Source organism: Nelumbo lutea, chromosome 6 (genome assembly GCF_056320005.1).
Source record: "Nelumbo lutea isolate HS-2025 chromosome 6, American lotus-T2T, whole genome shotgun sequence".
Classification (NCBI taxonomy): domain Eukaryota; kingdom Viridiplantae; phylum Streptophyta; class Magnoliopsida; order Proteales; family Nelumbonaceae; genus Nelumbo; species Nelumbo lutea.
The window spans coordinates 4816650-4832207 of NC_142689.1; the positions used below are offsets into that span (position 1 = coordinate 4816650).

The 15558-nt window shown below is 37.9% G+C and overlaps 2 long non-coding RNA genes across 8 annotated transcripts; one reads left to right on the forward strand and one right to left on the reverse strand.

Moving 5' to 3' along the window:
* Window positions 1-433: 433 nt before the first annotated feature.
* LOC148846957 (uncharacterized) lies at window positions 434-7720 on the forward strand. Of its 7 annotated transcripts, XR_016100195.1 has the most exons (5): window positions 434-1896; window positions 2029-2176; window positions 2329-2421; window positions 2601-5609; window positions 5795-7720. It is a non-coding gene; the product is annotated as an uncharacterized LOC148846957 (long non-coding RNA). The 7 variants fall into 7 exon arrangements; XR_016100194.1 differs by having other exon boundaries at window positions 434-2176; XR_016100197.1 differs by having other exon boundaries at window positions 434-2176; window positions 3868-5609.
* Window positions 5699-9974, reverse strand: LOC148846958 (uncharacterized). The gene is made up of 2 exons (XR_016100198.1): window positions 9479-9974; window positions 5699-7569 (listed from the first exon to the last, which is right to left on the reverse strand). It is a non-coding gene; the product is annotated as an uncharacterized LOC148846958 (long non-coding RNA).
* Window positions 9975-15558: the final 5584 nt, after the last annotated feature.

Sequence of the window (15558 nt, forward strand, 5' to 3'; positions counted from 1 at the left end):
TGAATTGCTTGCTGCATGATTTATTTTTTCGGTATCGAAACGTGGTGTGGTGTAATATTAGGGATTCGTCTAGGGCTTATATATCCCAAATTCCCAATGTTATTCATAATTCCATATCCATGTATAATGTATTAATGGTTACAATCACAAAGAAGGAGATAGCAGATGTATTGAATTAGACGAGGGAGAGAGAGATCATGCAAGTGTTAATGCCGTTCCCCAACAAAATGGAGGCTGCCTTTGTTGTTGGACGGTTGGGCTCTCTCTTTCACCCAACAATTCTGCAATCCATTAGGGTTGTGGTGTCCCCTATCTCCATCCTTTTTCACACCTCCTCCACCACAACTACCACTATCATAAATAATGTGTCACATATTCACATTTAATAATAATAATAATAATATAATAATAATAATAATAATAATAATAATAATAATAATAATAATAATAATAATAATGATGATGATGATGATGATAAAGGGTAAATTACAAAGACCCCCCCTATATTATGAGATTTGTGACAAAAACCATCTGTACTTTGTTTTGCCACAAAAATCCTTCTTGTATTATGACCGTGAGACAAAGACCCCTTCCACTAATCTTCCATCCAAATCCACCGTTAAAATATTTTTTAATCTCCATACTATCCTTCTAATAATTATTTAGTGAAAAACAATGTTTATCTTCCCCGACCTCAGCTCACGGTACACGAACAACGGCGGTAGATGATGCGAGGGTGGCGGACTTTCGAAGTCCTTCGCCTGTTGGTGATGACATCTCATCCATTCCAAAAACGTAGCATCAGTGACGTGAAATGGAAACCAGAGTCCAGAGGTATTCCAAAAATTTGTCTTAATTTTGTTTCTCTCAATAGTCTTATCAGAATGGCTCAACAATTCGTGAAATCTGTCGAAGATGGCTCGAAGCTCGCAAAGCGAATATAATTTGGAAACGTTCGTTTCGTTTCGCCTTCAAGGCCGTCGCAAAGGAGAAATCTTCCCACATGCTTCTTCCGACTTCTCCGATGCTTTACGCAGTGATCTTTGATCCTGCAATTGTTGATTGTTAACAGAATTAGTTAGATAGAAGTTTGTTAAGAATTAGTTACAAGATTCCCTCCATAAGTTGGTTACATCCAGCTGTACTCGTATCTATAAATATAGTGACCTCTCTCTCAGAAATGAAATGTAATGAATTCTCCCTCCATATGTTCGTTTAAAGCTCTCTACACATTTCTTCTATCTTGAATGTTCTTTATGTTTCTCATGGTATCAGAGCCACTCTCCTGTTAGTGGAGATATGGCATCGTCGAGCACCACGCTTGCTTCAACACCGAGCAAACAAAAGGTTGAGGTGAAGACCTTTACTCATGCGATTTCTGTTCGATTAACAGAGAACAATTTTCTTCTATGGAAGCAGCAAATTATATATGTGATTAGAGGATACAAATTACAACACTTCTTGAATAGTTCTTCAGTTCCAAAGAAGTTTTAGATGTAGGAAGATGAAGATCAAGGTAGAGTTAGTGAAGAGTTTATAGAATGGGATCAACAAGATCAATTGTTGTTGTCTTGGATGCTTTCGTCAATGTCTAAGAACATGTTGACCAGAATTGTTGGTTGTGAGACATCTTGGGAAGCTTGGGAGCGAATTCAAATCTTCTTTGCATCTCAGATTCGCGCTAAAATCAAGCAGTTGAAGACACAATTACGGAACACAAAGAAAGGTTCGTTGTCTGTTAATGAGTACTTGTTGAAAATTAAAGGTACTGTTGATGCTTTGGCTGCGATCGGGAATCCGATCTCTCCGATTTTGCGATCGTTGTCTGTTAGTGGACTCTCAGAGGATTTTGATCCTTTCATAACATCATTTACATCTAGGCTGGATCCATATACTGTAAGTGATAATGAATCACTTCTTCTTGCACAATTGAGAAACACAAATCAATGGAAACTCTCATAGCTAATGTTGCACAATTGCAAGTCAAGAATAATTCAAATAATCCTAGCAGCAGACCTCCATTTGCAGGAAGAGGTATGAATATTTGAGGTGCCAGAGGAGGTATGAACTCTAGTAGGCGAGGAGGAAGATCAGGCAGAGGTGGTTTCAACAGACCATCTATTACTTGTCAAGTGTGTGGTAAATTTGGTCATCTTGCATCCAATTGTTACCATAGGTATGACTAGAATTACTAGTTATCCGTTGTAGATTTTCATAATGCACAGAAGCAATAGCAGCAACAGAAACAACAAGTCTCCTCTCTACATTTGTAGGCTTATATTGCTACTCTTGAATTTGTCCCTAACCACTCATGGTATCCTGATTTAGGTGCATCGAATCGCATTACCTATGATGCAGCCAATCTTGCTATCAAGACTCCTTACACAGGAACTAATGCTCTTCATATTGGTGATGGATCAGGTTTGCAAATTTCTAATGTTGAACACGCTTTAATTCACTCTTCTTCCTCTCATTCACCTTTGATTTTGAAAAATCTGCTTCATGTTCCTCTTATTACCAAGGATCTTCTTAGTGTTTCTCAATTTGCTAGAGATGATAATGTTTTCTTTGAATTCCATCCTGATTTTTGTGTGGTAAAGGATCAAGTTTCCAAGAGAATTCTTTTGCAAGGCAAGCTTAGAGCATGTCTCTACTCTTTTGAAGATCCACATGTGACCAAATCTGTTTCTTCTTCAGCATCCAGTTCTGCTTTTGTTGTGTCTTAATAGCCTTCATCTCTCTCTGCTACACCTATGTCTACTCATATTGCTCACACTGCTTCAACATCTTCTTCTACAACAACATCCTTTTCTGTTTCTGTATTTCATTTGTGGCACAATAGACTAGGCCACCCTTCTTTACATGTTCTGAATAATGTACTGAATGCTTGTAATATTCATGTTGTTAATAAAAAGAATCTAGTTGTTTGCACGGCTTGTGTATTTGGTAAATCTCATCAGCTTCCTTATCATGCTTCTTCTTCTGTATAAACACAACCTCTGCAGTTAATCCACACTGATTTATGGGGGCCAGCACCTCTTAAATCATACAATGGATATACCTATTACATACATTTCACCGATGCCTTCTCTTGCTATTCTTGGATATATTTCCTTAAGAATAAGTCTGATGCTTTTTCTGCTTTCCTTCAATTCAAGACTATGGCTGAGTTGCAATTTGATCATAAGATTAAAGCCATTCAGAGTGACTGGGGAGGTGAGTTTAGAGCCTTTTCTCAGTTCCTCTCTGATAATGGTATCCTCCATCGCTTGGGTTGTCCTCATGCCCACCAGCAGAATGGTTTGGCCGAACGCAAACATAAACATATAACAAAAATTGATTTAACTCTGCTGGCTCAATCTACTCTTCCTTTCAAATTCTGGGATGAAGCCTTCCGAACTGCCACCTTCCTCATTAATCGCTTACCTACTCTAGTTTTGAATGATTCTTCACCATATTCTCTCTTATTTCATTCTTCATCTGATTATTCAGCTCTTAGAACTTTTGGCTATGCTTGTTATCCTCTCACTGCTCCTTACAATAAATACAAGCTTGATTTTAAGGCCACTCAATGCATTTTCCTTGGCTATAGTCTCCAACACAAAGGCTACAAGTGTTTGGCACCTTCTGGCAGAATTTACATTTCTAGAGATGTCATCTTTGATGAGAATCTTTTTCCCTATTCTACTATATTTTCTTCATCTTCCAGTTTTGTTGCAACCTCTTCTCCTTCACCTCCTCCTTTTCCTTCAGCATCTCCTCCCTAGATGAATTACAGGGTGCCCCCAGATCTTTGACACCTAAATCATCTACTAATGTTGAGAGTGTTATTCCTACTGATCTTGTTACTAATACTTTGCCTGGCAGTTCAGATTGTTGTTTTGCAACTGAGCCCACTTCTGCTCCTACAGTGAGAGTTGTTGGTTCTGTTTTATCTGGCTCTATAAAATTACTTGCAACACCTGTTCAGACTCGCTTCCAGTCTCTTCATCCTATGATTACCAGATCAAAGAATGGTGTGTTCAAGCCTAAAGCCTTGGTTGTTTCTAAAGAGCCTTCCACTATCACAGAGGCTTTGCAGTTCCCTGATTGGAAACAAGCTATGGCAGAATAATACTCAGCTCTTTTGAAGAATCATACTTGGGACTTGGTACATCTTCCTGCTGATAGAAAATCAATTGGCTGCAAATGGGTGTTCAAAGTTAAACATAATTCAAATGGTTTAGTTCAGAGATTGAAAGCAAGACTTGTGGCTAAGGGATTTCTTCAACAAAAGGGTTGTGATTTCAAAGAGACTTTTAGCTCGGTAGTTAAACCAACAACAGTCCAAATTATATTGACTCTAGCTCTCTATTGGAAATGGAAAATTCATCAAATTGATGTGAATAATGCTTTTTTAAATGGTGTTCTAGAAGAAGAGGTATATATGGATCAACCTCAAGGTTTTGAAGTTGAAGATAGGAGGCTGGTTTGCAGGTTGAGGAAAGCCCTTTATGGTCTCAAACAAGTTCCCCGAGCTTGGTTTGAGAAGTTAACAGCAACTCTGTCAAAGTTGGGTTTGTGTCTACCAAGTGTGATCATTCACTGTTTTTGAGAGTCACCTCCCAGCATACCACCTTTGTTCTAGTGTATGTTGATGACATGCTTTGAATAAGGAATTCTCTGTTAAAGATCTTGGTGAGTTGAATTATTTCCTTGGTATTGAAGTGAATAAGCTTCAAGATGGTTCCCTGCATCTTTCATAGAGTAAGTATGTTAAAGGCTTACTGTAGAGAGCTCATATGTCTCAAGCTAAAGGAGTGGATACACCTATGCCAACCGGTCCTAGGCTGTCTAAAGTGGAGGGTGAACCAGTTGCGGATGCCACTACCTATAGGTCGATTGTTGGAGCTCTCCAATATGCTACCATAACTAGACCTGAGATTTCATATGCAGTCAATAAATGTTTCTAATTTATGCAGCAGCCTCTGGAGCCTCATTGGAAGTTAGTCAAGCGTATTTTGAGGTACTTGGCTGGGACAGTGAGTCATGGGCTGCACTTGAAGGCTACACAAAATTTGCGCTTGTATGCATTTTCTGATGCAGATTGGGCATCGGATATTGATAACAGACGAAATACTACTGGCTTTTGTGTTTATCTAGGTGAGAACTTGGTGTCTTGGTCTTCTAAGAAGCAGCACACTGTCATCCGCTCGAGTACAGAAGCTGAGTATCGTGGGATGGCAGACGCAGTAGCTGAAGTTGCTTGGATACAATCACTCCTTAGGGAGCTGAATGTGACTCAAAGGAAAGTGCCACTGTTGTTATGTGATAACCTCTGTTCTGTCTTGTTGTCTGCAAATCCCATTTTGCATTCTCAGACAAAGCATATGGAGCTCGATATTCATTTTGTTAGAGAGAAGGTTATTAGGAAAGAGTTGGAGGTTGAGCATGTCACTTCTGCCGAGCAAGTAGCTGATGGCTTGACTAAACCAATTTCTAGCCTTCGGTTTGAGTTGCTGAAGAACAGATTAGGAGTTCGAGATTTGCAGAAATGTGTTGAACAAGGGAGAACGAGGGAGGTCCAAATTACCGGGGCATGTTAACAGAATTAGTTAGATAGAAGTCTGGTAAGAGTTAGTTACAAGATTCCCTCCATAAGTTGGTTGCATCCAGCTGTACTTGTATCTATAAATTTAGTGACCTCTCTCTCATAAATGAAATGTAATGAATTCTCCCTCCATATGTTCGTTTAGAGCTCTCTACTCATTTCTTCTATCTTGAATGTTCTTTATGTTTCTCATTGATAATCCAGATATTCCGAGCTACCAGCCTCATGTTCATGGCCGGTGTGATCTACCGGCATTGATTCCACTTCAGATGAATGCAATTTCTGTGGAGGTGGACTGCTATTTGGATACCGGTTCGTTACGGTTAACGGATCATGGTGTGTTCATTGTGTTAAGGGAAGCCGGAGCTGTGATTGCTGCCTTGCGATCCCAATGAGCGAGCAGGTATCCAAGAAATTCTTTGATAAGAAAACGTAACTTTCCAATTTCTCGATTTATCCATCTTTTCTTTGTTTCTACTATAAGTCTACAACGTTTGTCAAATGTTAAATCAAACTTCTTTACATTTCAAATTCCCGGTTAACTGCTCTGTATTCAAAACTTGCTCTCTTGGTTTATATGTTCTTGTCACAAAACTCAAGTGAGGAAATGAATCTTCAGAGGGTGAGACTGCAGGAATAGGGTAGCATGATGCTGCCAGTGAACTAGAGCCAGCATCCAACCATCATTGCGGTAGAGTGGGTAGGGTCCTGAATATTTCAGATGATGGGAAATCCAATGAAGCTTCTGATTATAGAAAGGGGTTGAACTAAAATTCTACATTGATTCGATCGGTGACATGTGATGGGGATATGCAAAAAGGGAGAGGTAGCCATGTAGCCAAATAGTTTCTGCCTTGCAGAAGCTTAAGAGGGGAAAGTGTGTTTGTGTAGCTTTTATCGCAGTCAGTTTCCAAGATTGACCTTTCAACTTGTCAAGAGGTTCATCCCACAACCTGCAACTCAAGGGGTCTGTAGTACCCAAAATGTGATAATGGAGAGAGAAATTTCTTAGCCACACTCTGACAGTGAGGGCATTACCAGTGTTCTTAAAGATCTGAATCAATTGTCATGAATGGCAAACCATTTTTGTTGAAGATACTGTTAATTTTCATTCACTTTATCGTGAGTACCGAGTAGTCTGTTGCAGAGGTCAATGTCACTTGTTGCATTGTCCATGCTACAAAAGAAGAGTTATTGGTAACAGACAGCACAAAAATGGTGGATGGTGTTTTACTTATTGAGGCTGATGGTAACGTTAAGCATCCCCATTTGAAGTCCTTAAGGATCTAATCACCAACAGCAGCAGTTGATGGATGAGATCTCCAATCACTCCACCCAGTACAGCTGGACCTTGGCCACTGCTGCAGCCCTTGCTGCCTCATCTGGTGGTCAAGCAGGGGAGTATAGTCAGCTTGGTGGGGTGAAGCATACTAACCTAGATGATGTTTTTGGATCCGTTGGTACATTAGTGTTGTCTCAATTGCAGGGGTTCTCACTGAATGCTGCAGCATCCCAGTTGCAATCTCCGACTGGATTCCATATATGCGAAAGCATTAACCAGAAGCTCCTCCTCAGTTATTCAACAAGCCTCTCTTCCTCTACAGTGAGGACAGCAACATTGTTTGGACTTGATCCCTCTGGTTCAGCGGTTGCAGCAGTATTGAATTTGAGGTCAACTGCCTTCTCAAAGCGGAGTCAGAGCTTCATTGACCGTAGTCCAGTGAATCACCTCTCTGGTCTTCCTTCTATTGCTACCTCTTCTACCGAGACATCTTCTGCTCTCTCTCTCCATTGCAAGGAACGAAAAACGGAAATCGAGAAGAAAGGGGAGGAGAGAAAGGGAAAGGTGAAGAAGAGAGAGAGGGGGAGAGAGAGAGGGAGAGAGAATGATTTAGGAAGCCTGCCACGCTGCAACAGCTATCACCACTGCTGTTCGTGTACCGTGAGGTGAGGTTGGAGAAGATGAACAGTGTTTTTCTCTGAATGATTATTAGAAGTAGGGATTGCAAGGGCGGATTTGAACGAAGACTAACTAAAGGGGTTTTTGTCTCAGGGTCATAGTGATAGTACAAGGTGGTTTTTCTAATTTACCCTAATAATAATAATAATAAGATTTCATTTTGCTTAAAATCCTATGAATAATATTAGTTTTTATTTATTGTTATTATTGACTTAATTCCACCAACTCCATTTGATCCACTATAACATAAAAAACGAAAGAAAAGAAAATAGAAAGCTGGGGACAATAACAATTATATATGGACAGAAGAGTGAAGATGACACAACATGAGTGTTAATGAAGCATCCACCAAGCTGCGGCTGTGCAGCTATGAGTCAGCAGCACTGTTGTTTTCTTTTTGTGCACTTTCCTTCCCATGGTCTATGTAGTTGAGTGAGACAATGAGAATGCTGTCCCCAAGTTTGATAAAGGAACTAGTTGAATAAGTGACCCACTTCACTATGTTCATCCCTATTAAGGGCATCATTTATGACTCTCAAATGGTCAGAGATGAAGACATGGGAGGAATGTCTAAAGAGTGTAATGCCTCCATATGTCACGATCATTATTATCATCTAAGTATATGTTTGGCATAGAAGCTGCTGATGCAGTGAGAAAATGGTACTGCTGATGTGTGGGTTGGAAGCACTATTTTTTTTTTTGAAAACGATGATTTTTTTATTTGTTTGGAATCGTTGCTGTCAGGTAGGACGTTACTTGAAGTAGCAACAATTTTTCATGTTTGGTACCAATGTTCCAGAAAACATTTTCTGCAATTCTACCCATTATCCATTACCACATCATTGCCCTGTTGGCAGCAATGAGTTGTAGCTCTAGGAAACACTAAATTTGGCATTGCTCCAAGCCATGCCTTCCCGGTTTTTAAGGTGTGGCTTGGAGCATCATTTTCTATGAAAAAACGGTTCCAAACAGATGATTATTTCTTGGGGCACCATTTTTTCCTACGTGGTGCTGATGTAACACCATTTTATGGAGCAAAGACAACGACTCCAAATAGACGCTAAGCCTTGACTCAGTTTTATGGGGTTTCCTATTTCACTATTCCATTCAGTCTAGTGCCCTAATTAAATTATTGGTGTTTAAATATCATTTCTTATTAGTTTCATTCAAATTCTTTTAGATGTATTCCTAACTCTTTTAGCCCCTTCAAGTTGTAATATATAAATTATTTTACTTAACATGTGCTATAGATGATTTTACTTGTGGCCAAATAGTTTCAGTCCACTTTCTCTCATTGTATCACCTATTGAAGGCTGAAGCTATTCCTAGATTCCTTTACATGACTTGATTTCTAACCCTGTCTTTTCTAATTAAACATTTGCATTTTGCGATATTCATTTTTTTGGATATATTATTTCTTAACTTCCCAATACTATGCTCCTTACAACCATACAAATTAACATTAATGTCTGATTCCAAATCTCCACCAAGCCCATACCAATTCTTTTATAATTTACATAGTAGAAGTAGAAATTTTGGACACTTAAACTAGGGGAGATATTAATCAATATAGCAAAGACTATAACCAAACACAAGATGCTTTTCCTCCAGGCCCTATTTATGAAATAATGGTCAGTTAATTGCAGTGAAATATTGTGTATAAGAGTGGACTGTGGTTGGGCAATTTCGATTGACCACCTCTTGGTTTTCAAATATAAATCTCAAATTTTAAACCCCAAAACTTAAACTCAAAACCCCTAAACTCTTAAACCCAAAAATTTAAGTGTAAAATACATTTAAATGATATATATATCCTCGCTGACCAGGTAGGAGACGGTCAGCCAGATATTCATCCCAAATCGATAATAAATTGTAAGTAGAAACAAGACACAAATACAATAGCAGGGGAGTTGGCATAAACCACATACCTCGAAATACCAGTCACTTTAGTAAAACCTAAATCTCTATCATCTTCATTTATTTCTTTTTTCTTTCTGAAAATTTTCCTTTTCTTTCAGATATAGAGAAACAAGAAATCCTCATTGAAAGAATCTTCTTTTCTTCCTTTTTCTTCTGGATTGCCCTAAAACACCACCAAGAACTGAATGGAGGAGGGTAGATCTTGGGAGGTTGTGGCGTCCTCTTACTCTTACGTCTATCGTTTCTGTAGGGGTTCAATTTAGAGTGGTACCTGCCACAGACAAAGCATATATAATGGTGTCAATGGGGATGTTTATCCAAAATCCAAATAGATTTGGACATCCATTATGTTCATTGATATAGATTGAATCGAATATTTCAATAACCATCCGATAGATCAAACACAACAACGACAAGAAGGTTTTGATGACTGATCAATGGTGTTTTTTTGTCATTAAAAAAATAAACAAGTAGAATTGCAAACCATGTGAAATGTAATCCAGGATCAGCTCCCAACAAAACCCTTTCCAATTCGTTTCTAATATGATCTGACACCGCATGATTTTACCATGAGATGAGATGTGCTGCGTTGGATCATATCGAGTGTGTTGGACTTGGTATTAAATTAAGTTGAGTTGAATTGGAATATTTAAATTAAGTTGAGTTGAACTGGAATATTTAATGGAATCTAAATATTGTAACACGGAAATACCTTGGTATTAAATTAAGTTGAGTTGAATTGGAATATTTAATGGAATCCAAATATTGTAACTAATGAAACTGAATTTTCCTATATAAAATTTGGAATGGATTGGATCTACATACTTTCAATCGGATTGTAGTTGGATCAAAATTCAATCTATTAGAATTGGAAATTATGGCTTTGTCTATGACATTTAGGTTTCATTTAATATTCCTTATTTTAATCTTTTTTAAAGTTAAAATGTATTATGAATACTGACAAAAAGGAAATAAATCCTTAAAAAAATAAAGAACGCTAAATGCAACCTTATTATATTTTTCCCAACCCAATTTCATTAAAGTGATTGTCAATCCATTTCTTCATTTCCACCATTAATTACTAATTACACGTGTAAGCAAAAAGATGGATTGACTACTCTATTCTTTCTTTATTTCCTTTTTCTTTTTTTCTTCTTTCTTACATATTTGTTTGATATTTTTATCATCAAAATTTCTGAAAGGGGGTCTAAAGTTCCCCACTAATCAGTACCAAACAAAATAAAAAATAAAACGTTGTCCAATAAGTGCGGCCAGCGACCCAGCAGTGACAGCAGTACAGAGAAGGATATATGGAGGGAACATGGAACCCTTTTGCTCCTGCTGTGACCACAAACCCAAAAGTTGGGCCAGTGTTAGCTGATGGGGCATTTTTGCACTTTCTCTGATTGATTAAATTATTCCCGGACAAGGAATAATTGGATAACCCACTTGGGCCAAGTTGGACAAGAACAGTCTCTCAGTGGAGGGTTTCCCCTTTTTCCACTTGTTTGTTTCTCCCTCAATATATACCCCATTATCAAATAGCATTATAGCAACTAGAGATACATCATACATGCATCCCATAGGGATATGTTACCAACAATTCTCTCCCGCCACATGTTGAGAATATTTTCCTTATCATTCATGGGAGATGTTCCCTATGTGCGCCTTACGTAATAACTTGTTGGGAGTGTTCGTTAGGAGCAGATCTCAACTCATATATCGGGTAGGACGGTTAACCGGCTGGTTTTTTTGATTAATTAATCGGCTGGCTCTAATACCAATACGTCGAGTATTAAATTAAAATAGTTATAATGTTCCTCTTTCCCTCCCTCTCTCATTGTTCTCCATCTCCCGCCAATCTTCTGGACAAAAACAAACTAAGGACAACGGAAGAATATTAAATTCCAGCTGCCAAGTTCATTAATGTTGTGTGCAGGGTAAGGCTGGAGTGAGGAATAGTTTCTTTGAAAGACAAACAAGGGTTAAGGAAGTGAAGATCTTTGGATTGAGGATGTTGGAAAAGGGGATAATTTGAAAGTACAAGGTAATAGATTGTTTGGGATCGGATAATTTCTGATACGAGAAGGATCTCTATTTATGGAGGCGATCCTGAGATCCTAAAAGGTAGGACGTGAGGATATTCATTCCGTATTGAGGAAGGGAATATTTGATTCACTGTCAATCATTGGATGTGCTATTGGGGTATCGCCACGTGTCTCGTGAGGACCTTTTCAGGGATTGGTTTTCTTTATCATTGAGATCATTCATTACTCATGTGTGCTACTACCTTTTTGTGCGTTATAACTAATCCTATGTGGCAACAGAGATGTCACCATTTGGCGGTTGGTGCTTCGTCGATTCCACGTGGCGGCTCGTAGAGTTCTTTGTTGTTGTGGGTCTATGTGCGTTTGGGCACACATGGGCCTCACCATGGGCTTGGCCTAATGTTCCTTCTAACCTATCGTTAAGAGTGGGTTCGCAAACTATGAATTCATCGCACATTGTAGCAGGCGTAGTTTCATCGCATGCTTAGGTGGGCTTAGGTCCTTTGGACAGGTCCCTGTGGAGATTTTTTATCTTCAGGCATTGACTAGGCTTGGTGGATTGCGGGTTTTGCAAACTCATCGCAGGAGTGATAGTGTATCGTAAATTCATTACAACATAGGATCGATTGCAAGCTGCTCGCATATAGTTATATGGTATTAATCCTGATCGCCTTAATGCCTCCCTCTTTATTTTCAAGCCTCATACTCTTATGTTGGGTTTCCTTTATATAGGGATATTGTTTTATTATATAGTATCTACTAAAACTAATAAAGATAAAAAAAAAAAGATTTATTTAAAGGGGACCCATTTCCAATTGTCTCTGAAGCTTCAGTCGCCTCTACTTATTTAATTAAAGGGACCCCCCTTCCCCTGGCCTCTGAACTGGTTAAGTTGGACTAACAAAGTTATATTTTGCTTCTAACTCATTTTTTCTGCACCTAACTTAACTGAATTGGCTCACCCACTTGCTGGTAAAGTTGACCCAACAGACAATCACAACTATTATAAAATTGTGTGGCCCGCCATTATAGACATAAACATTTGAACTTAAAATATGGGTGGGTGGGTGGGTGGGGTGGGGGGTCTCCATTCTATTGAATGAATAGAAAACTCCAATATTGTTTCAATTATTTTCATTGATCATTACCATAAACTCCTCATAGAAGAGAGAGATGAGGATGACAGATCAGCTCATTGGTTATAAGTTAATGTGACAGTTGTTTCTCTTCATTGTTAATTATAATGACAATTAATATTCTATTTGACTTCATTTTGCTGAGTTGAGAACTACACGTAAGGAGGGCCATCTTTCTTTTGTTCATGTCAGAAGATGGAAGGAGAGGGAGCTCTCTTGGCCACCCCCCTTCCCCACCCCACCAGTGCCCAAAGAAAGAGGACTGGATCCTGATCTTGCTAAGGATGAGTTCGCCACATTTGCAATATGTGGCTCTCCATTAACGGAGACACAAATTCAAGTCCACACTTCTGGTTTGAGTTGGGCCCAGATGAGATGATCCATTGCAAAAGCCTGTGTTATGTGCTTCTCATATGGGTGCGAAGTATTATGTGGGTCACATTTGAATTCAAGTTGCACCGTCTATCCATCCAATGATGCAACAATTCTTCCCTTTTATTTCTTTTTCTTCTCTCCCATAACATAAATTAAAGGTTCATTTAAGTTGGATTTGGATACCCATTTAGCCATAATCGGATTGAATCGAATCGGAAAATATGGTCCTATTAATAGGATTGAATTCGGATACTAGTTGCAAAAAGTTTTCTTTTAACTTCTTTTTTCTTGATGAAATTGGGTTGGAGAGAACGAGATATAATGGATTATTATAACACTAAACACCTAACTACTTTATCCAATTTCTTGTTTTTCCCATAATCAATCAACTGCCCATTAATTATTAAGAATTTAAGATTGTTCAATTGTAGATTTCCTCGTAATTTTTTAAAATCCTCTTAATTATTATATATAATTAAGTTCAATGATGTAATGGACCTTGCTATTTTAATGTCATCTCAATGCCTAAATGTAATTGTTTATGAAAAAGAGATGGGTAACCAAAAGAGATTGATTTGCGCACATCTCCTAATTAATTGTTCCTAGTTAAAAGACGAAGAAACCCACATTTGCAATGATAAAAAAACAGTTGGTTTTTTCTTTTCAAAGTCTAGTAATTAAGTACATGCGTTGCACGTGATACACGTGTTTTCATATTAATTATTTGAATTTTAGATATATCATAGTTAAGATAGAAATTAAAAATTAATAAAAGTAACAATATGATTAAAGATAAAATTAAATATTTATTATTCAATTATGACATCATGGGTTTTTTTGAAAGGCTAGATCACTGACCCACATCTAGATAAGAAAATAACTTTGCTTTTAGGTTACTTTTAAATTAGGAAAAATTATAGTTGGAGCTGGTTGTACATTTAAAATTAGGCTACAAGTTGGTCAATAAACCAACAAAACTCTGGCAACCGGCTCTACATTTCAAATTATAAAAAGGGGTTATATCAGATAAGGGCAATTTTTGAGCCCTAATATCAATAAAAGTAATATATTTAATAAAATTTCAAAAATAAGTTTACTTTTTAAAAATAATATGAAAAAGGGGCAAAGTTAGTGTTCATCATCATCTTCTTGTAGATTATTCATCAGAGCCGCCCGCCGCTGCCTCTAGCACATCTCCGACTGTTGTCTCCATCTCTAGCTATCCTCTCCCACAACCGCCTCTGACTGTCGTCTCCGACGATTGAGAAAGCATCACTGGTAGTCGGACACCGGTAAGTGGTGGAGTTCCGAATCCATGAGTGTCGCAAAAAGCGGTTCTGTCTTGGCCATCATTGTCGTCGGTTGTCAACAAATAAGTGTCGTCGGGCGCCGTCTATGGTCCAAGGAGAGTCATGAGTAAAATTTTATTTCTCTCACTCACTCCCATTTGAGTAGTGAGATTTTTTTATATAGAGGCGAAGGGGTATGGAGTTTGAGAAAGATTTGAGATGTTTCTACGACCATAAGTGACGGTCAGAGACCCACTTGCTAGTGTTCGACTATTAGCAACACTCTATCGATCGTCAAAGATGACAGTCGGAGGCGGAGATGATAGTTGAAGACGTGCCGGAGGCGGCAGTGGGTGATTTTGATGAATAATCTACAACAAGAAGAAAATGAACAATAACTTTGCCCCTTTTTGATATTATTTTTAAAAAGTTAACTTATTTTTGAAATTTTATTAAATATATTACTTTTATTGATATTAGGGCCCAAAGTTGCCCTTATCTAATATAACCCCTTATAAAAACCCTCGCTACATCATTGGAGGCTTATGTGGCTATTGCTAACATAGGACTCTTAATACATGTTGGACACAACAAAAAGCTTATAGTAAAATTGCCCATTAATGTTGGGTGATTGGAAAATAAAAACAAGGGTTTTTAGTTTCCCTCTCTCTTCCTCTCTCACACACACAATCATCTTTATCTTCTCAATGACTATGTGATTTGAAAATATAAAAATAGTTTTTGGTTTCTGTATTTATGTTCTCTATATTAATTTCTCTCATTCTCTCTTAATTTCTATTGTTTTCCCACAGTTTCTCTCCTGCTCCCTCTCTATTTTTTTTTTATTTTCTTACATATTTATATGGTATTAATCAGATTGTATAAAAGAACATAGATCAACTTGGTATGGTTAAACAATTATTACACAAATTTAATAAAAATTCACAAGAAGCTCTTAGCTATGAAATTTACATCAACTGGAGAATGATAGAGATTAAAGAATAAGGAGATATTGACTAAGAGGAAGAGTGAGGGAGAATAATGAGAAAGATTGAGGGAGAACAATAGACAGAGAGAGAGAGAGGTTTTGATTTGGATATAAATCGAAGCTGAGGGAGCCAGATATCGAGAAATGACTATGAGAGTGAGAGAGAAGGGAAGGAGAACGAGAGACAAAGGGAGTGAGAGGGAAATTAAAACCTATTTTCGATATAGGTTTTTTGTTGTGTCCAACATGGAC